We start from the raw sequence: 24,019 nt of genomic DNA, 5'->3' as shown, positions 1-24,019 counted from the left end.
CAAGCCAGGGCTCTTTTTGGATTTAAATTGCTCTTCTATTTTTAATTTCCTAACATATTGGTTTTCCAACATTTTGTCTTCATTCTCTTTACATCTCAATTACTTTCTATAGCCTATTTTAAAAGTATAATTGAATGGGTGGGAATAAATGGACAGAAAATGCAACTGGGGTAAAAATTATCCTAACTCATAGTTATTTTTTACATCCAACTCAAACTCTGCTTGACAGTGAAATATCCGTACTTTCATTCATAAATCTTCATTCAAAGGAAGTTAGTTGGGAGAGGAGACCTAAAAATATGAAATTAGTACAGAGATAGCATTGAAAATAAGACCATTATAACCACTGAGAACTCATTACTGAAATTCAGGTTCTGGAAGAGCAGAACTAAATAAATTTTAAAAGTGATAAACTCTCACCCTGGTAATATTTTAAAATGCCAGTCCTACTAGTCATTTAAAGGAACCATATAAAATCACACCTTTTCCTAACACTGAGGACAAACTCAAAATACTTTTACGTGTTCATACATAAAACTCATGCATTATATTTTTAATTTCAGAACTTATAATCTAAGCAATACACCCATTCCCATCACGTCTCAAAAAATTTAGAACAAAACAGCATAACAGTAACAAGAGAATCACCTGTCTTTGTTTTACATGTCCCTGCCTCCGCTATAGGTCCACCAATATGTCTTTAGCAAGAGTGAGCTCCACTTCCTGTATTTACTCCTTCTCTCATCATCCACTCACTAACACCTGTTACCAGACTTCACCCTCAACAGTGTAATGAATTTCTTCTATTAAACACTACTGCAAAGTGCTATATTCATAACAATTTTGTGCTATCTTTCTCACTATACTTTATTGAAACATTCCTTCTATTTCTAATGTCTCCATTTATTTTTCTCTCTCTTTTTCTTATTCTTATATCTTAAGGGAAGGAGTTCCCCTAGCATAATGCTCAGATCTCTTTTCCCCTCATTCAATTACCATTAGCATTCTAATCCATTTCCAGAGCTTTAAATGACCTTTATAGGATTGACTGACAAGTCCACTTGTCTATCACTCTGCCCAGTATTGCACAGGGACCGATAGCATTGACTTCCGTTTGACTTTCAGCTCAGTTGCAACATGGTTGTATTCAATCAATGACTGTATCACCTCCCTAAGCATCTATGTTCTCATCTGGAGGAAGAGGAACAATAAGATTTCCTATCTCATCGATGGTCCTACTAAATTACATAGTTAATTTATATCATTATTATCAGAGTATTTGGCACATATAGATAAGCATATAATAGATATTTACTAAAGAGTTATTTCTATTTTTCCTGCTGGTTTTAACTAAGTTGTTCTGCCCTCCAAGAAACTTTCCCTGTTCTCCTTAAATAATCAGGCAAGGCCCCGTAGATTCCAAGGGCTGACTGTACTACCGTTATCATTGAACTGTCAACTCTATTACTCGTATATTTACCTGAAGTACAGATTACATATTATCATATCAATAAGTGGACTGCATTAACAATGATGTTGGTCATAAATTTCTTAAGGGCAGGCAGATATTGTCTTACTTGTGTTTATATTTCTAGGACTTAGTATAAATTAAATAACTGGCATAAGGACAAAGTAAAGGTCTAGGCTAGGGTTGGAACACAAGCCCAGTGCCAACACTGTACTCCACATACTCTATGGGCTCAGGCCTAGGGATTACATTACTTTGACTTTAGTGATGGTTTTATGTTTACTGTATAATCCCAGATTAATAACTCCAGGAGCTGGTCAACTAAATTAGTCTCTTATCAGGTTCATTAGTGACCTTTTTCTCTGGTCCAAAGCAGAGTCAATAACCAGGGCTTCTGGCTGTGTGATAGTACCACTGAGAGGATGTGGGCCAGGTAAGAGGATTTCATACTTGCTAAGAAGAGTTTCATCTTGCTGAGCTCAGAGCAGAATCAATCTTGGCTTTACATTGAATGTGGGATACAGCAAAATTTTTAAAAAAACCTTTTCTACTTATTGAAACCATGGAAGCTCTATAAAACCTGCAGAGATGTTCTTATGTCTGAAGGGTATGATACCTTTTCATTCACTGTCTTAAGTGATACCCAGAGCCTAAAGAATTGCAGTTTTCAAAAACAACCACCAGAAATGGATTTTTAGTATTTCTAAACCCAAAAGATCTTACATGTATTGTTACTGTCCTTTCTAATGTCTTTTATTCAATTGTTTTTCATCCATAATTCATGTTGAGAATAGAATTTCTTCAATGTATAGTTCCACTGATTTAAATATTATCAACAGCCCTGACTGGTGTAGCTCAGTGGATAGAGCGTTGGCCTGTGGACTGAAGGGTCCTAGGTTCGATTCTGGTCAAAGGCATGTACCTTGGTTGTGGACACAACCCCAGTGGGGGGTGTGCAGGAGGCAGCTGATTGATGTTTCTAACTCTCTATCCTTCTCCCTTCCTCTCTGTAAAATATCAATAAAAATGTATTTATAAAAAATAAATAAATAAATATGATCAACATATTACATATGTTAATGAAAAATATTTTCAAAATGCAAGGCCCTAATTTTATACTCTTAACTTCATGAATTTTAAAAAGACTTAAAAAGCTATTTATATTACAAGAAAACAAGCAGTAGAAAAATTGCATATATTATAATAGGGTCATTGTTAGAGGCATAAGGAAATTAAGAACCAACACTCATTCTAATACAATGTCATATAAGCATCCACTCATAATTTAAAGACATTTATAGAAAGAAGCAACATTATTTAATTGTCCTACTACTCTGTTTATTTTTTTTTCTTTTATTAGGGTGAAATATGGTTCCCTATAACTTTCCTCCACGGATGCTAGGCTAAATTAAAATATAATCCTTTTAAATGGTATTCCTTAGAATATTTGAATATCAGGATTATTCTCACTTTAGTACTTTTCTCATCAACTGTGAGAATCACAGCATCTTAGTAAATTCAGATCTGTGTCCAAATAATAATACTCAGCCAATTAACACTCAGAGAGAAATGCATTAATTAAATAACTCTGAGTATGTTATCCAACCAGAAAAGCAAAACACTACTAAAAACAACAAAGCAACCTATAATATTGACAATCGCTAAGGAAAGGAAAAGGAATCTGATAAGGTAAGATTAATTTGTCTGTAAACCAATCATCCTTAAATGTTATTTGATAAAAGAGCTTATGTTCATGTATTTTAATGAAAAAGCTTCGTTTGCTCTAATTATGAGTGCAAATATTTTCATGAGATGTTTATTTAAGACAGCAGTTCTCAGGCTGTAGGTCGCGACCCCTTTGGGGGTTGAACGACCCTTTCACAGGGGTCACCTAAGATCTTCGGAAAACACATATATTATTACATATTGTTTTTGTGATTAGTCACTATGCTTTAATTATGTTCAATCTGTAACAGTGAAATTGGGGGTCACCACAACATGAGGAACTGTATTAAAGGGTCGCGGCATTAGGAAGGTTGAGAACCACTGATTTAAGAGGTTATTTCTGCCATCTGGTGGCTATATACTCAAATTACAGGAAAAGTGTTTGAGGGACATAAGATTTCAAATTGAGAGTTCATCTCAAAATCTAAATAAAATGCACACAATAGGCATACTACAAGAAAAAGTATAGAATAAGTTAAAATTACAAACTGATCAAACATAGCTCATATTTTGTGGAAAACAGTAATAGAAAGGGGTTCTGGGAACCAAAACATTGAGTTAAAATTATAGTAAATGCTGTCATACTCATTTGGATAAACTTCATAAATTTCTAATTTTCAAAACAAAATTAATTTAATTTGTTCAATAACAAAGGCCTCCACAACTCCTTAGGCAGAACAGTCATCATGTTATCTTCTTATTTGAAGAAGACACTATTTCAGGAATTCAAAAGCATATGCCTTCTTTATCTTCAGGGTTCTCTAAGTGGGAGCAGCATCACCTGCCACCTGTGAGAGATGCACATTTTCACACCTACTGAATCAGAAAGGGGATGAGACCCAGCAACTCCTGCTTTAACAAGGCCTCCAGGTGATTCTGATGCATGCTAACCTTTGGTTTATCTTAGATCTTCTGAGTTTATATGGTTGGAATATGTGATTTAGACAGATGAAGAGCTCCAGGACAGACACTCATTGTTTAAATTTACCTTCTTGTTTAAATCTATCTCTGCGTTTTACAAAACATGCAGTGCAGGAATTAAACCTTAACTTCCCGTGTTCATTTTGTTTACAAGGGGCAGAGTCGGAACCAGTCGTTGACACTGTGCAGCTTTTGCTCCATGTGTATGCTTCTCCATGCTTTTACTTCCTTTCTCTGCAAATCGTCAGCCACTACAGTTTTTAAGATCAAGCTTTTAATTCTTCATGCATTAACTCCATCTTAATATGATCAATTACTATGTCTTTCCCCTGACCTTTTCTAAGATTATCACAGGGCAAAAATGAATGACCTTAAAGGAAATAAATAAGAATTCCAAGGCATAAGTGTTTCCAAGCCTATGCACAAACTCACAATTATCCTGTCACCTAGAATAGGTTAAACAAGAAAAACGACCACCAAGCTAAGTCTGCGATAGGGGATTTCAGTTACTTGCTTGTGCATTTACTTTGTCCAGTGGAATATTTTATTTTATTTACTTTAATAAGAAAGCCGAACATTAAAACCAGTTGAATGTGAGACTGTTTGGGTTGAAGCAAAAAGAGCTTGTCATGTAGCTGTTCCTTGCAAAGCTCCACAGACCTGTCTTAGGACCAAGTGTTTGCATGGTCAAATCTGCAAACGCTGATATAAAGCATTTCCTTTGCTGAGCACCTCTGCATATATTACAGGTAGATTTATAAGAATTACTACGAACAGAAAAGCACTTTTTTGCTTAGGCTGAATAATCCGCCAATAAAGTGGACCATGGAAGGAAAAGCCAGGACCGCTCCGATGCTGAGGAGAAAGCTGCACTGTGCCTGTGGAGCCGCCCTTGCTCCTGCAGCCTGAGGCTCGCTCATCCTTTCTTGTTCACTTAGCATCTTCTATTCCTCCTTAAAAACCTCACTAAAGTCCTATTTCTTTAATAAAGGCTCCACCACAGCAACTCAATCTTTCTACTGCTATAGTTTTTATTTTGAACAGATTTCTAACATTAAATGATACCCAAACATTTTACTAAAATTATTTGCCTGCGACTCTATCTCACCCTTGGAGTTAAGGTATAATCCCTCATTCATCTTTCTATCTCCAACACCAAATATAGGTGCAGCATGTGATAGGCACTCAATAAGTGTGTATTTAATTAATCAAAACTACGGAGGAAAATTAAGGCAATTATTCAGGTAAAATAGTTTAAAAGCTCAGAAACAAACAAACAAACAAACAAAAACAACAAGAAACTACCTGATTAGACTTGAAGCGAATGATATTTTATTCATAATAATCCAAACTTCAATTTTCTGCTTATTATGAGCATACAGAATACTTATATGATAATCTTGATTTTGAGATACCTTTGAGAACACTCCCTTTCCAATCAATGTTTGCATTGATTTATGTGACTACACTTTTAGTCTAACAAGACTACAGATAAACCACACCGTCTGGATAGAAGTCTGATCATTTGCCATTACATAACGTAGAAACATGCAAACCTGTAAAGAATTTTTGTGAGTTTATTTGAGCCAAACTGTCGACTATTGCCAGGAAGCAGAATCTCAATGCTTTGGGATAATGCTCCAGAGAGGGGCAGCTTTTCATCTTGTTTTGTGCATTGCCATCAAAGGAGGAGATTTAAGCCGGTTTCAGGAAATCTATTGGTAGTACAGGAAATCTATTGGTAGTAGATTAGGAGGTGGGAGAAAGCAAAGCGGAGAAACTTCTAGGGTTGTATAAAAAGTAAAATTACAGACACATACTCCTTTTAGCTAGGTGGGTACAGGATAGTTAACAGTCAACAATTAACTTAATAACAAGAAGGAATTTATGGTCTCTGTCCAGGCACCCCCAAGCCTTTGGTTGTGCCCTGAGGGGTCTGGACAAAGGGAAGTTACAAGTTACCCAGACATTTCACAATAGGCGCAGTTAAGGTAAAGATTGGCCTTTATCAGGGAAGATACTGGTCTAGGAGATCACTACCCACCGTAACTGCTTTTAGTTAAAGTTTTAATTTTAGACCATCCTTTGTGGTTACTTTAGGTCTTGGGGTTTGCAAGACTGCCATGTAGTCCTTCCCTGATCTAGTCAGGTTAGCAAGTGGCCTTTTCTTTCATCCCAAAAATGTATACATGCTTTTCTGTAGATTCTATTACATTTTGAAAATGAAATGTATTTTAATGAACACTGCCTTTATAATTATTCAAAGTATGTATACATTTTTGGAATACCCTATAGACCTATTGAAATATGAACTTCCAGCTATTTTAGGAAAAAATTTCCTCTGATATGCAATCAAATCTTAAAAACCATTTCAATGAAAACTCAAACAACTCTTTGTTAATGTATACAGATCCTATGCTTATTTAAAGTAACTGATATAATTAGTAAAAAAAACAGCCCATTTTCATCAGCAAGTAAAAAATAAAACCATATATTTGACTAGAGAGTTGTCATAGAAATAATTAGCTATAAATTTACCCTACAGTAATATTACCATACTAGTGTCCCAGTGCATGGATTCATGCACATTGAAAGGAAATTAATTAGAAGAAATATTTTAATATTGCTATCCGTGTCTTGCTAATGAAAATAGGATTCTACTGAGTCTCCTATCTATCTACTCCAGGACTTCTGTGAGGATCAAATGAGATGAGGCATGGGGAAAATGCTTCACAAACATTTGGTTAAACTAAAATGTTTGCACTGGCTATAAAGCAAGTCAGGTTCTTGGTCTAAAGAAACTCCAAGTATGCTAGTCGCTAGGGAGAGGAAGCCAGGCATTGCTTCATGACACCATTCCCAGTGCCCACAGCCACCGTTTCCAGGCTGGGCTGGGCTGGGCTGTGGGCCGCAATTTGCTCCATGGTGTCTTGGCAGTGCTGGCTGCGATTTGGTGGGGTGTTGCTCTGGGGTGGTGGTAGGGCCTGTGTCCCATTTGGGGGGAGCTGAGTATTGGTTTGTCAGCTCCAGGTTCGTGGTGCCACTGATTTTTAAGTGGCCAGTGCTCATCATGGCAGTTCCTGTGTTGAGTGTCTGCCCCCTAATGGTCAGTGCATGTCATAGTTATCGGTCAGACAGATGGACACTTAGCCTTTTATATATATAGATAAAGGCAGTTTGTTATATAAATTTCAATAAAGGCGTCAAATTTTACTCAAAGAAAATACTTTGAATTACTTTAAGTTTAAAAGAGAAACACCCATTGCACCACCACACATCTGCATAAACACATAACAACATGCAGGTCTTCACTGAAAACATGTTAGTGCATTAAAACATATCCACATGTCCACTGGCCATGCCTTAATGATAGTTACATTTCTACACATTAATGTTTCTTCTCATCCTTTTGAACAAATTCAATTCAAATTAATGACAATATAAATGTTGCAAAAAAGAGGTAATTAGAAATAAGTATCTATAATAGTAAAAGTATAATATGCTAATTAGACTGGACGTCCTTCTGGAAATCCTTCCAGACGACCTTCTGGAAGAAACTGGGGTTGCGAGGGAAGCCCTAGTCCTGAGTGCCTGCTGGCGGCCAGAGGGAAGCCCAGGTCCTGGGTGCCAGAGGGAAGCCGGTGCCTGGGTGCCAGAGGGAAGCGGGTGCCAGCAGTCGGGAGAAGGAAGGCCTACTCTTGCACAAATTTCGTGCATCGGGCTTCTAGTAATAAGATAAGTTGTTTCAAAGGCTAAAAGAAATAATAAATTGAAAAGGAAGGTTGTGGGAAGGTAGTAAAGTGTAAAGGGGGTCAAATATATGGTGATGATGGAAGGAGACTTGACTTTGAGTGGTGGGCACACAGTGCAATATACGGATGATATATCATAAAAATGTACACTTGAAATCTATATATTTTATTAATTAATGTCACCCCAATAAATTTAATAAAAATTAAAAAAAGAGATGCTGGATACATTATAATAAAATAACAGGAAAATAGAATAATACTGAGCATTACATTTGCAGGCTCTGCACATTGCTGGAAGTGTTCAAGTGCATCCCTTGACCTCAAAACAGTATGAGCTGTAATTTGCATCCTGTGCTCCTTAAAGACTGGAGATTTCACGTAGGCCCCTGGGGACTGCCAGGAAGAAAGAAGAGGAATGCAGCACACTCCAGACTGCCAGCCCCTGAGTTAAATCTTATTCAGAGGAGCTAGTTCCCTCTTCCTCTTCCTTTTCCTTCCTGCCACTCCCAGGCTCCATCCCCTCCTTTCCTCTTTCCATGTATGTTTTTGTTCAAACAGTCTCATGACTAAACTAGATAGAAAACCAATGCTATAAGGAGTCCAGGAAATTTTCAATAATTATTACAGACCTTAATTTATGATGAGAGCTAAAACACACATACGTTGAACATATTGATGACCTTTAACTAAGTGATATCCCTGAGATTAAGTAACATTCCAAAACTTGCACACCAAATAAAGGCCAAACTAAAAAATATATTTATTTAATTCTAAATTTTTGTCAATTGGAAATATTTAAATCCAATCCAAAACCTAGAATAATTGCTATTTTTTCTAGTGAAACTTCTGATTAAACATCAACTTCTGATTTCATAAATATAAAAGCTAGCTTTATTAGCTATTGCATAGAACTTTACAATAACTTCAAAACAAAGAAATATTAAACATAGACCTTAAACAAAGGTGTAGAGGCTCATTGTGAATAACTACTAATTTTGATTCATTTCTTTTGAAAAAGGTTATTAGATACTACACCTTACTAAAGGTTCAGTGATTTCTAGATCCCCAATTCCCTTCAAGTTACAACAAAATTTTTATTGCTTGGAAGGATTTTAAAACAGTCAAGACAAAAAAATTGGCATTGAAAACTTAAAAAGTAAAAATATTAAATGATATTAAATGGTATTAGTAGTACTTTCCACATGCTCTCTCAAACTCTACCAAGTTTTCATAGAAACAAACATAGTTGTATTTAGTTGATATCACACTGTACTGAGAAGTAGAACTGTCAGCTCCTCGGAAACTGGGAAGAACTTCCATTACCTATAATGCCTCCGGGGTTGGATTGAAAAAAGGTGAAGCGATTAAGCAAACAAACAAACAGAAAACCCACAGAACTCATAGACACAGACAATATTATGGTGATTATCAGAAGGAAAAGGGGTTGGAGGAAGGCAGGAGAAGATAAGGAGTGGTTAAATAATCATGGAAGGAGACTTGATTTGGAGTGGAGAACACACAGCACAATATGCAGATGATGTATTATAGAATTGTACACTGGAAACCTATGTAATTTTATTAACCAATGTCACCCCAATAAATTCAATTAAAAAAAAAAAGAATCCACAGTATTTGGAACATCAGGCTATAATGCCAAAAAAAAGGCTAAAATAAAAACAAAAATACACAAAGCCCCCAAAGAGTCCCCATGTTGCCACCATTGCCTGTCCCTTGGATCTAGAATTCAAGTGGTTATTTTAACCAGATATGTAGGCCAGCCATGTGTCTTCCACTTAGGTGCTTCTTGAAGTGCCCACCAACTGCGCTTTATTTCCCAATTCCCTCCTCCCTACAGTATCACTCTTACAATGTCCATTAGAAATGTCAACTTCCAGAAAATACCTTGGAACATAATATGGTATTTTATTAATGCTATTTAGAGTGTTAAGAGGCAATCATTGAATGGATGGGGAAAGATGCAATAACAATACTCATATGACTCCTGGTCGGAATGTGCATAGACATTGAAAAGTAATCCGGGAACCCGACAGACAGCTCCACCTGTTTTAAAAATGAGGATTTTGGCCTGGTCAGTGTGGCTCAGAGGTTGAGCTTGGACCCAGGGCCCAGGACCCAGAAAGTCCTTGGTTCAATTCCTGGTCAGGGCACATACCTGGGCTCAGTTCCTGGTAGGGACAGTGCAGGAGGCAGTCAATCAATAAAATTACTCTCTCATTGATGTGTCTATCTCCCGATCCTTCTCCCTCTCTTCCTAAAAATTAATTATAAAATATGTCTTTTTTTAAAAAAATGAGGATCTTAGAAGACTCAGCAAAGTCAAAAGGAATTAACAGAGTCTAGATAGAGGATCCTTCCTCCAGAGATAAGCAAAAAAAAAACCAATGTTTATGAGTAGAAACATAGAACACCATCCTGAGGCCTCAGGGAGAGGTAATGACTGATTATTACCTATTTGAAGAAGACAAGATATTTTTTCTAAAAAAAAATACAAATAGTTTAAAAATCTGTTTAGAGAGTTAAAGGATCTTTGAAAATGTGTGTTGTGGCCTAACTGGTTTGGCTCAGTGGATAGAGCGTCGGCCTGTGGACTCAAGGGTCCCAGGTTCGATTCCAGTCAAGGGCATGTACCTTGGTTGCGGGCACATCCCCAGTAGGGAGTGTGCAGGAGGCAGCTGATCAATGTTTCTCTCTCATCAATGTTTCTAACTCTCTATCCCTCTCCTTTCCTCTCTGTAAAAAATCACTAAAATATAAAAAAAGAAAAAAGAAAAGAAAATGTGTGTTGTATATAATCACAGCACAAAATTGTAAAGAATAAAATAGAGATAAAAAGCTTTATATTATGATATAAAGAATAAGGAATATAATTAAGATCTTCAAAGACTCGTAATTTATATAGCCACATTGAAAGCAGAATTAATGCCTAAAAAGAAAAAAAAGGAAATCCATAAAGTAAAGGTAAATTTGAGATGCTCTCAGAATATGCAGGTTAGTCAAGGGATGCAATTACTAAGGAACAAGAGGAGAGATTAAAAAGACTGAGAGTAAGAAGTCACCTTTTTTTTTTTTTCTCCTCAAGATACTGATTTTATTCCCTTTGACTATATAACCAGAATTGGAACTGCTGGATCGTATGGTAGCCATATTTAAAAAAATAAAAGTATATTTTTATTGATTTCAGAAAGGAAGGGAGAGATAGAAATATCAATGATGAGAGAGAATCATTGATCAACTGCCTCCTGCACAGCCCCCAATGGGGACTGAGCCTGTTACCTGGGCATGTGCCCTGACAGGGAATCGAACCGTGACCTCTTGCTTCATAAGTCTATGCTCAACCACTGAGCCATGCCAGTAGAGCTATTTTTTTGAACTTTTGATGAGCATCCATACTTTGTTTCCATAATGGCTGTACTAGTTTATAGTTTCATCGAGAGTGTACAAGGACAGAGGGGGAGTGTACAAGGGGATCGGGGGGAGTCTGAAATTGTGTCAACATTAAACAATTTTAATTTAAAAAATAAGCATTATAGATGTCTTTGGGGAAGAAACCAGATAACTGTATTATCAAAATATCACTTCTCAGCAAAATCCCAGATTCTGATTACTAATCACTATTGGTGTCCTCTTCCTTTAATGATAGCCGTTTTGATTGCATGGAATCAATAAATCTATATTTAGAAATTTTCATTATTAAAGGTCAAAAAGACAGTAATATATTAATACTAATTAATAACAAAAATAAAATCACTTGGTTGATTTTAAATATGGCTCTGTGACTTTGTGACCCTGAGAAACACAAGTCAGCTGAGAATTCACTGCCTTTCATTATAAAACAGGGCTTGTGATGATGATTGTGGACAGTGACAGTCAATGAATATGAATCCAGTCTATCTCAAAAAACAATTAAGTACCTAAAAGGTGACAGGTACTGAGCTGGGAGTTATAGGATTAAAATGAAAATAAGCAACATGATCCCCATTCTCAAATACCTCATGGTAAACTGAGGAATACCTCTCTAAAACCTCTCCCAGTATCAGCTTTCTAGAATGAATTGCCATTGTATTGAGAAGTTTGAAAGGCAAGGATTAAAAAAAAGTGAATTAATCCTATATAATAAAAGGCTAATATGCAAATTGTCCCCAAGGGCAGAAGTTCGACCAACCAGGAGTTAGGTGTATGTTGACCACCAGAGGTGGCTCAGAACATGGCAGGCATCGGTGACGAGGCACTGACAGCAGGCAGCAGTGGAGGTGCTGCTGTCCCTGATGGGCCCCAACAAGAGCAGTATGGCTCTGATCACCAGCCAGGCCTAGGGACCCTACCCGTGCAGGAATTTTATGCACCATGCCTCTAGTACAGCCATGGGCAAACTACGGCCCGCGGCGCGGGCCAGATCCGGCCCATTTGAAATGAATAAAACTAAAAAAAAAAAAAAAAAAAAAAAAAAAAAGATCGTACCCTTTTATGTAATGATGTTTACTTTGAATTTATATTAGTTCACACAAACACTCCATCCATGCTTTTGTTCCGGCCCTCTGGTCCAGTTTAAGAACCTATTGTGGCCCTTGAGTCAAAAAGTTTGCCCACCCCTGCTCTAGTATATATATAAATATAGTCTTAAAAACAAACAAAAAATAAGAATTTTATAAAGATTGAAATCCTATAGTTATTCATCATGAAAATGTGATGTGTCCTAAGTAATCCACTTATTTCCTTAGAACCTGCCTCAGCAATTGTAAAAAAATAACATTAGTTTTCTTATATAGAGGTTACTTGATACAGAATTTTGCCCATCAGCAATCACACCACACTCTATGACACTGTTGGTCATAATAATTTAGTTTTTGTTAATATTTAAATAAATTGAAGGATATCTTTCCTTTTCATTGGTGAAAGAAGAAATAATGTCTCTCTCTATATGTATATATATAATATATATATATATGTATATTTCATCTAAGACTACAAGGAAATACTGTTAAGTTTACCTTCCCAATTGTGTCTATCTTCTAATTAAAATGAGGGTCTGTGTCACCAAAGCCCTAATTCATTGCTGAAGTAGCTACATGCCTAGACATTGCTTTTGACGCTGGATAAGCAAGGGCAAAATGTAGTGCTCCCGCCTGAGAAAACCTAGGGTAGCAGTGCGGGGTCCAACACGGCTGAGGGGACGTTCTTAGTGTAGGGAGCTTTCTGCAAAACCAGAGATGCCAGCATGAGTCACAGTTGAATTAGAGTAGAACTGACGCTTCCTAAGGAAAAATATGCATCTGATTCTGGTACCAGAATAATAAATGAAAAAAGCCAAACAGCAAATAATTATTTCTTTGGCTTTTACTCTCTACCAACACATGCCTCACCTAGGCATACTTTTAGGACTATTTTAAAGTGATTTTAAAAAATTGTCTCCCCCCCAAATTTTGAGATATAATTGACAAATAAAATGTGATACATATTTAAGGTATACTACTTGATATTTTGATATGTGTAGACATTGGGGAGTAATCACCATAATCAGACTAATTAGCATATTCATAACTTCACAAAGTTACTGTTCTCTGTTTTTCTTGTATGTGTGTGTGTGTGTGGCGGGGGCGGTGGGGGGTGGGCAGTGAAAACCCTTAAGCTCTGCCCTCTATCGAATTTCAAGTATAACAACGATACAGTAATATTAACTAGAGTCACACTGTTGTACATTAGCTCTTGAGATGAGAAAACAGCTGTTTTGAGTTGCTGCCTGGGCATTTCACAGCGTGACAACCTTGCGCACACTGAGTCCAGGCATTTAGCTAAGGACCTGAGCTGAGGATGCCCACCACAAGCTTCAGCTTTGCTTTTCCCAGGGCCCCTTTCTGAAATAACCACTTAGAAGTGAGCCCATGAAGTTAGTGACCACCTCCTGAACCACCTCATCAGTTACAGGTGTTTGCGGCCCTGGTCTCCATCTCCTGCTCACTGGTGACCGAGGGCAGAGGACTGCCCTCCCTTCGGCTCTCTGTGGCCAATCCCTCCATGTCTGGCATTCAGGATCTGTACGTAATAAACTTGGCACTTTACTTCCTTTGCATGAGTGTACTGAAACCCAGCCTTCAATCAGATGGCCCTGGGTTCTCACTTCCTCATGGTGGGAGCTTATGCTGTTGACCACTGTGGATGGCTTGTGCCTTCTCATTCAACATGTCATAATCTGCGTATTCGTAATTTAATACACCAGCTGAAACCCCAGAGACAGATCTGCAGACTTTATTGAACTTGCATAACTTAAAACTCTGTACCCTTCATCCCTCTTCATTAAATAACCTAAGAAACCTTCCTCCAGCTCTTCTTACTAGCTGGGCAAATTACTAAACCCTCCAAGCTCAGTTTCTTCAGCTGTAAAGTGGAGATCATAAAAATAATTCATAGGATTGTTGTGAAGATTAAATCACATTGTACACTACAAGCAGTAAGCTCAGTGCCTGGCACTTACCCAACACCCAATGACTAGTTATTATTGCTGTTGTGATTCTCACTCTGGTGCTTAAACAAAAGTAATGCCCAGAAATATTGGCTGACTTGCCCACAGCCATACAGTGTAGGGAAGTGAAAATCAATTTTCGATCAATAAATGCATAGCCCATGGACACAGACAACAGCGTGGTGAAGGCCAGCGGGTTAGTGGCTGGGTGGGGGTAGGCAAAGAGGGGGGAGATAGGAGACATTTGTAATAGTGTCAAGAATGAAAAAAAACCCACACAAACAAAAATAAGTATAGAGACAAAAATTTATAAATGTTTTAAAGTTTTCACAGGACATATAGCCCTTGTGATGCTCACAATGACTATGAAGGAAGGAATAAGATAAATTATCCTCTCAGTCTAATGGATGAAGACTTAGAGTAAGTCAAGTTGCCCACATCAACCAGTGACACAACTACAGTTCTAATGTCTGGAGGCCTAACCCTTCCCTTGTAAGACACTCTAACATACAGAGGCTGCTTTTCCGCCTGGATATTGGGAAGGCCATAAAGAGCAAACGCATCTGGATGGTTCTGAGCCCCAGTCACTTAATCAGCAGCCCAAGAAAATTGTGCAGTATTTCTGCTCTACAAGGCCTCCTGCACTTTTCTACTTAAGATATTTTATAATTTTAAAACCTTTTAAATATCATAAGATCTTGATGCCATTAAACTCCAAAGAGTGCAATATAAAAATGTATTTCATCATGAGTGTGGGGTGATGGTAGAAAAATTAAATTAGTAAGACTGGTAATGTCAGGAAACCAAATGAACATTCACACTCCTAGGAAAGAGAAGCAAACATACACACACATGAATTAATGTGCATTTTCACTTACAAACAAAATACCTTCAAAAACCAGGTAGGTGCAAGCTACCTGCTTTCAGACGCTATTTGGAAGTACACGGCAGTGACGGGTTGATGGCCTGCGTACACACACAGTCCTAGTAATGAATGTTCAAGCTCACTCAAACTGGCATCAGTATTGACAGCACAGAGGAGGATTGCAAGGTGTTATCAACTGAAAGTGCAAAATGAGATCAGCTTTTAAATTATTTTTCAGCAACTTTATGTGGCCAGTCAAGACAAAGAGACAAAGGCTTCATGTCACATAATGGAGGTTTCCTGTGTGGAAATACGGAGCAGGGAAATTTCTGTGAAAGCTGACACCACTCCCTAGGAACTCTTTTAGGTCAATGTATCAATGGATTCCTAAACCAAAGAACTATTAAAGCAGTGGCTTAAACCATACCTTGATGTTGATTTAAATACAAAATAATAAAATCTTACAACTAGCCCAGCCTGTATGACTCAGTGATTCAGTGTTGACCTATGAACCAGGAGGACATGGTAAGATTCCTGGTCAGAGCACATGCCCAGGTTGTGGGCCTGATCCCCAGTAGGCAGCATGCAGGAGGCAGCCCATCAATGATTCTCTCTCATCATTGATGTTTCTATCTCTCTCCCACTCCCTTCCTCTCTGAAATCAATTAAAAACCGTATAACTAAAGTTGAACTAATAGTTCAAATATTTACAATCTCATAGCAATTACATGAATCCCATTAAAGTGTCCTTATCACATGATCATCCAACCACTTTATAATATAAGCAAGAGTGGAGAGCTCATTACTTCCTACCCTAGATTAACCAAAAGCTGTAAAACTACATTTTCAAATATGACTTACTGTAGGTAAGTAGACGTATACTGCCCCCCCCAATTTACGTTTCAGTTAATTCTAAAGTCTACATGATAAATCTAACCCTTACTCACAGGTGCCCTTTCATAGCTAATGGTGTTTCTGAAATAACTCTTCCCTGCTTCTCTAGGTCTGACTTGCTTCAACTATTTATCAGGATTTTTAGCTCATAATTCTGATTTACTTCCTTGCATACCTCTTAATGGTAAACTATGTCATTCAGTATTAGTCCAATTCCAGAAACCAGCTATGATCAGCATAGAATCCCCTTGACCACATCTCTAATAACAAATCTATTCTTCTCTCTGCTTGAAACAAATGTATTCCTTTACCTGTTCCTATTCTTATAATTCCACACTTATATGTGTATCATTACATGAAACAAGATTCATAAGATATTAGTAATCATTCACAAATTGGTGATAATTACTTGGAGGTTCATTATACTGCTCTTCCATTTTTTATGCTTAATGAACAAAGTTTCATTAAAAAGTTACATAAAAGAATATTCCATCCTCAGACTTTCCATACTTTCAATTACTCAATTACTCTCAATTCTCATTTGAAACAATGCATAATTAACAGTTTAACTCATAAATAGATGTGTAGTGCATTAAGTGCATTAAATCATTAGGGGTGATAAAAAAAGTTTGCATCTTACTTAGCAATATAAACTGGATTGTCAATTTCACTCATGTCATTTAGCAAGTCTGTTAGAAGTTGAATCAAGTTTTGAAAGTGATAGCAGAGAACTGTGAAATACTGATATTAACAGTACTTACAAATAATAAAATTCCCCAAATTCCACTACTACCAGGTGCTATGACGTTACCTGTTGCCATATTGTCATTTGCTTTAAGACCTATTGTTCTACATTACTCAAATTTGAATTATTCCCAAATTAAAAAAAAAACAGAGTTGGTCTCCTGTGCCATTCAGTCAAACCCTCTAATTATGCAGATGAAGGGTCTGAGGTTCAGGAAAGTGATGAGGTTTTCCCAAGGTGAGCATTCACCTATTATAAGCTAAGATTCCTGAATTCTGGTACAATACTTGGTTTTCTATTCCACACTAAGTTGTAAATTCCAGTTCTGTGGGCTCTTATTCCAGAGTTCTTGCACAAATTTGTTTGAGGAGTTTCACTTTTCCTACCTTAATTATATAGCATATGCTTAATCTTATATCTAAAGTTTTAATTATTGTCTCTTCATGTTATTTGTCTTTCTCTTAATATTGTTTTCCTTCATTTATATGTGTTTACATTTACTATGCTCATTATTATGGGAAAGTAACATAATATGTCTAATTCTGCCTCCTTCTAGCTGTGTAGACTTGAACCCATTTACAAATGAATATATCTTTACTTAAGCATTAGATATAACGAAATAAAATGCAAAGCAGAGTTCCTGGCAACTATTAGATGTCTCCCCAACATAATGTTTATTAATAAATAACGTTAATAATAAATTGATGAAGGCAGATATTACTTCATTTTTTTTTCATCTCTAGAGTACTATGGAAAGGGTGTATAATTCTCATCAGATAAATATAGAAAATAAAAGGCAAATGTAGAAAATAAGTAGAATTAAATCTGCTAGATCTACTATGGTGTATGCCTCTATGAACACATGGCACCAACCACTATGAACAGGATGGAAATTTCAGTTGACTAAATGTTTGTGCATGAAATGACTTTACCATAAAGAATCTTAGCCATTTAATAATAAAAAAAATCATTGTTAACAATTCTTCTACCTAAATGTTTCCTGAAATGTACCTTCATGCTTAGTATCTATTTATTCAATGTAAAAATTGAATTAGTTGATTGTGTTTTATCTAACTATCTCAATGGGCCATTTAAACTGACTAAATTAACAACCTGATTAGGTTAAATTAATCCATCAGAAAGAAAGAAATACACACACATAGCAAATATAACTCCAGTAAAGTAATTTGTATTATAAGCTTAATATGTAAATATGAGTTCATTATTACAGTTACCTCCACAACTCTTTGTTTTACAGTTACAATCAATGATATAAAATGATTACATTTTCTCACAATCTGCTAAGAATTCTAGTCAAATTCAAACAGTCCAATATAAGTAAAATAATTTCTTCCCTTATTATCTGTCTTTTCCTTAACATTTTTTTCCTTAAGGCATTAGGTATGTTTCTATTAATTGATTTATAAACACTGTTAAATGTTAGTTCCAGTACAACACAACAAAATTCACTTTAGACATTTCCTGTACTCCAGTGTCTCCTACCCAAAATCGAATATGAAAGACCTGGATTCTGGCCAGAGCTAATTACTGATATGATTGGACAGTGAAGAAAGCCTTTTTGTAACGCAACTTACTCATAGCAAACAATTAGTGCCCACCAGCCTTTCAAACAAGGGTTTTCAAAGAAATGCACATAAATAACATACGTTGAAAAGTAAATGTGAATCCTGTCATACTACAGACATATAAAGTGAAGTTCCTAACACCAGTATCTCCCATTTTAATTCTAAGGAAAATAAAATAGCTGACAATCATGAAAGCAAATTCAATTTTTACTTCCAAATGAAGATGTAATAAAAGGGTGAATCTACTGAAAGAGATTAAAGGGTAACAAGTACAGTAAAATGAACGAGTATTAATATCCTAATGAATGCCAATACTGAGTTGATCAACTTTTCACCATTAATTTTGCACACATGCACACAAACAGCATTTTTCTTAGTCATCCTTACGTGCTATGCTAATTCCTATGACTGTGTCCTAATCAATCCTTTTTCTCCCCATGATATCCCCTTTTTTCCCTTAGGTTCCTCTGCCCCCTACAGTGAAACTGAACTTCATTTCTTCCATAAAGAGTACTCAATTATTCTTAACTCAAACTGATCTCTTATATTTCCAATGTATTAAAAATAAAACAATAATTGAAAAATGTATTACCCAATGTTGTATAATTATTTCAGATCTATTATTAGCAGTAAGTTTCTAAATTCTGTAGGTACCGTAATTATATTTCCTTTAAGCATGTCAGTGGTCCATGCCTATATTAGTTATGACTATGAATGTATATAAGTAAAGAATGTATCAAATAAAAAGAAGCAAACATAATAAAAAGAAGTTCAATGAACAAAATGTGCAAGTGTGAAGAGAGAGATAAGGGAGATGGAATGTATTTTTGATTCTGGGGAAAAGAAAGTTGATCAAATCTCATTGTAGTCTTGATTCAATATGTTTTGCACCTCTCTACTTAAATTCTACTTCCTGTGCCATCACAGCCTTTGATTACTAATTCACTCCTTTAACCCATAGATATGCATAAAAATACTGTACACAACGAGGGAAGAACCTTTATATTCATAATTCCCTTTAATGAAAGAACTGCATCTATTCATCTTATCTAGAATATTTTCGCTATGTTCAATAAGCACATGTTGAATAAAAGATAGGTGAACACGTAGATGGAAAAATAGATGTCAATGTCAAGTGTCTCTTGAATCTACATTTGTGCTGACAAACCCAGGTCCTGGGCCAACAAAAACAGACCAACCATAATTTTGTACAACTTATTACAGCTATGAAAACACCATTTATTTTACTACAAATCTTTCAAATGGTAACATATTTCCACTTAAAATATACAAAACTCTGTATTGTAGCTGGAACTCAGTAATTCTTGATGAACTCGAAGCATAACTCTTTCATCTCTCTCAGACTTTTTTTCTTTATTATAAGTTAAAAATGAATTTATTTTTTTTTTTTGTCAGTTGATTTTTAATTGAATGTATTGGGGTGGCATTGGTTCACAAAACCATGCAGGTTTCAAGTGTACAACTCAACCTAACATCATCTGCACACTGCATCGAGCAAATTCTCTTTACATCCCCATTTTCCCTTCCTTTGCCCAGCTCCACCTACCCCCAACCCCGTGTTCCTGTGCCTATCACCACACTGTTGTCTGTGTCTAAAAGTATAAAAGTATATATACACTTTTATATACTTACTTAATTCTTAATTTCAAAAATCAAAATATAGTTTTCTTTCACACACTCAATTTTATGGGTAAGTACTTTTCCCTACTCTATTTGGTGTTTACTATAAATATAATCATTTTAAGGCAAGCTGGAATCTTAAAAACATTTCCTTAAAGAAAATGATTTAAATTTCAAACAATAATTTAAATATAGGCTAAGCGAAATAAATCAGAAAGAGAAAGACAAATACCATATGATTTCAATTATATGTGAAATCTAATAAACAAAATAAACTGACAAACAAAATAGAAACAGAGGCGTAGATACATGGAACAGACTGACAGCTGTCAGAAGTAAGGGGATTGGGGGGCTGGATGGAAGCAGGTAAAATGATGCAGCAAACTCATGCATACATATGCAGTAGATGGGGGTAGGTGGAAGTTGGCAAAGGGAAGATAAATGGGGAAAAAATGATTTTGCTTTGGGTGTTAGGCGCATGATGCAGTGTGCAGATGATGTTTTGTTAAGTTGTAAACTTGAAACCTATATGGTTTTGTGAACCAATGTCACCCCAATAAATTCAATAAAAATGTATGTGGGGAGATGAATAATTTTAAGGAAGATGGCTTTCTAGGTTTCAAGGTGACACAACTAGAAAAAAAGATGCTATAAAAATGTAGATTCAAGCTTATGAGTAGATGTGGGGGAAGGCAGATGTTAAGCTAACCATGAACATGAGTACCCGTCAAAGGCTGCAATGACATTCAGTTATTTTATTTGGGAACCAGTATAAGAAATGACATTGCTGCACTCCCATCTACCTGTGGTGACCTCCAAGACTAAATGAAACTTCCAAATGAGCTTAACTTAGGCCTCTTCAAGAGACGTGCATACTAAGAAAGCCTGGTGAGACACCTCATGAGAGTAAAGAAAAAATTCAAATTTTATATTTAGATACAATCTGTGAGAATGAGGCCAAGGTTACACATTCTATTCATATAGTTCCCACTGTGTTTCCTGGCCATGTGAGGAACCAGTAAGTAGGCCAAGTATCTAGTGACTGCTAGGAAAGCGATCTGGGTTGGATAAGAGGAATGAAGAAGCACAAATCTACACTCTCACTGGGAAAGCAGCACAGTGCACACAGTCTACTGGCAGCGAGTCGATTTCTTCAGTGGTATTTACAAAGCCTCTGAGAGCTTAAGCCTGTTTAAAGGTTTGTTTCTAAAATATTTTTATTGTTTTCAGAGAGAAAGGGAGAGGGCGAGAATCATTGACCTGCTGCCTCCTGCACACCCCCTACTGGGGATTGAGCCCATAGCCCAGGCAAATGCCCTGACCAGGAATCGAACCTGTGATCTCCTGGTTCATAGGCCGACACTACAATACTGAGCCACATCAGCTGGGTGAAAGGGTTGTTTTTATCTCAAATTTCAAAATAAATATTATAGCCTACATTTCAGCTAGAATATAATGATAACACTGCAGCTTTGTCCCAGGATGTTTCTCAGGATTAGGTTTACCAATAGTTAAGAATGAAATTATTTTTTAAGCTTAAAATGATTAACTCCAAATATATGATTTTGGTTTCTCGTGAAGAGTTAAAGGAGAATGTTAGAATGTGTGCCCTAGATAATGAAATGGCTTAATTTAGCATGCAGTTCACTGCTTAAATATCCATCCAGTCCTTTGGCATTTCAATATCAAAGTATCAGTTATACACAGGCGTGAGTGTCTCTTTAAATAATCCAAGCTAACCTGAGAAGGGAGATAAGGCCCAAGATTTGTGCTTGCTTTCCAAAGTCAAAGACCGCAGATTTCTAACGCTTTTCCAAAATCTTGGTGACTAAAACAGAATATCATTTAGCAATTCAAATCTAATAATGCATTTTTTCACAATGTTGTTGTCCTCTTCTTTAATAGAAAATAAGTGTTAGCAAATAAAAAGATGACTTGCAGAATCACCATAGCACATTAGGAGAATGATGTGTGAGAAATCTGTGTATTAGGACAATGTTTGGTAATGATACCTCATTTTTATTAGTCTCCTTTAGTTACAGTGCTCATCTGAAATAATCATTGTGCAAAGGCAACACTATGGCAAGTCCTTAATTTGTAAACATTTCAAATAAAAATATACAAATAAATTAATTAAATTATTTATTTATTTATTTATTTTTAAAATATATTTTATTGATTTTTTACAGAGAGGAAGGGAGAGAGGTAGAGAGTTAGGAACATCGATGAGAGAGAAACATCGATCAGCTGCCTCCTGCACATCTCCCTCTGGGGATGTGCCCGCAACCCAGGTACATGCCCTTGACCGGAATGGAACCTGGGACCTTTCAGTTCGCAGGCCAACGCTCTATCCACTGAGCCAAATTGGTTTCGGCAAATTATTTTTATTTATAATAGCAACAATTTTCAACCTTTTTCATCATAAAGTATTTAAACAATTCTGCAGCACACCAAAAAATATATTTTTTGCTGATATCACAAAAATATAGGCATATTTTGATTTATTCACCCAGGATGGCTAGTGCTGTGTTGGCTGTTGTCATTTCTTAATTTGATAATCTAAGGAAAAAGAGGTCAGAGCCGCTGACTGAATAGTCAGGGACTGCATGTTTTAAAAATTCTTGTAGCACACCAGTTGAAAATCACTGCATAATACCATCGCCATGATACACACTCGTCTTCCAACTGATTTCAATTGAAACTTAGTTTCTTGAAAAATAACACAGAACTTCAATGAAATGCATTCATTTATTCAAAGACATGTCTTGAGTGCCAGGTGACCTCCAGGAACTGTATTAATGCTAACCAAACAGCATGATTTGGCCTCTGCCCTCATGAATTAACTTCCCTTCATTTTATAGTTCCCCAAAATTACCATTTACTTTTCAGGTATACAAGCACTTAATTAGAATATTAGAGAAGAAAGGACTATAAGTGAGATAATTGTTATTAGATAAAGGGCAAAGCTTATTTTATTTATCATAAAATAATCTACTCTATGCCTTGAAAACAAGCAAAGATATTATGTCTAAATAAATTGAAGGGCAAAGATAAACTGCGTTCTGACCACAGAGATTAGTATGGTCAGGCAAATCGGAATATTCGCCAACACATTTCTTTTGACTGGATAATCCACTCACTTTCCCCATCACCTGCCATAAAGAGAAACCATGGAACCACTCAGGGATTTTACTTTTGGTTGTTTCTTTTACAATCTAAATGCTCTTTTAAACTCCTTGAAAATAATAAAATCTGAAATTACTAAGGAAAGCTGAGATGGTTTCTTTGCCAGGGCAGAAAAAGACAAAGTGCAATATATTCCCATGTGATTTCTCAGTCGTTTCAAGTTTGGAAAGAGTCTCCCTAGTTTGCGGCACTTTAAAAAGAAAAGCCACCAGAAGGAAAAGAAACGAATTTGTTAGCCACATTTGCAGCATATACGTATGCAGTCTCTCAAAATCCATCCTTTACACCAAGAAGAGTAACCTAGAGAAATGCTGGAGCTGTAACCCATTTAAAGTGACATGGCTAATAATGACCATGAGGGAACCACAGGTACCAAACAATTGATCTAACGTGTGGAGGATATTTCTATTGATGACCTATCTTAGGAATTGGTTTCCTCACATGAGCCAAGATACTGATTAAAAAGTTTATGCAATCTTTGAAGAATGATGTCGATTCAAATACTAACTTCAAATAGCATTATTTCCTTAGACCAGTGGTTCTCAACCTTCCTAATGCCGCGACCCTTTAATACAGTTCCTCATGTTGCGGTGACCCCAACCATAAAATTATTTTCGTTGCTACTTCATAACTGTAATTTTGCTACTGTTATGAATCCTAATGTAAGTATCTGATATGCAGGATGTATTTTCATTGTTACAAATTGAACATAATTAAAGCATAGTGATTAATCACAAAAACAATATGCAATTATATAC

At 36.3% G+C, this 24,019-nt stretch overlaps 1 protein-coding gene across 1 annotated transcript in view; it reads right to left on the bottom strand.

Moving 5' to 3' along the window:
* Nucleotides 1-24,019, bottom strand: part of DPP10 (dipeptidyl peptidase like 10) — a 656,594-nt gene that overhangs the window by 445,024 nt on the left and 187,551 nt on the right. The gene's annotated exons all lie outside the window — the stretch shown is intronic.

Source organism: Myotis myotis, unplaced genomic scaffold (genome assembly GCF_014108235.1).
Source record: "Myotis myotis isolate mMyoMyo1 unplaced genomic scaffold, mMyoMyo1.p scaffold_m19_p_8, whole genome shotgun sequence".
In the NCBI taxonomy this organism is placed as follows: Eukaryota; Metazoa; Chordata; class Mammalia; order Chiroptera; family Vespertilionidae; genus Myotis; species Myotis myotis.
Note: the sequence above shows the minus strand (reverse complement) of the source record. Positions and strands in the feature narration are given on the sequence as shown.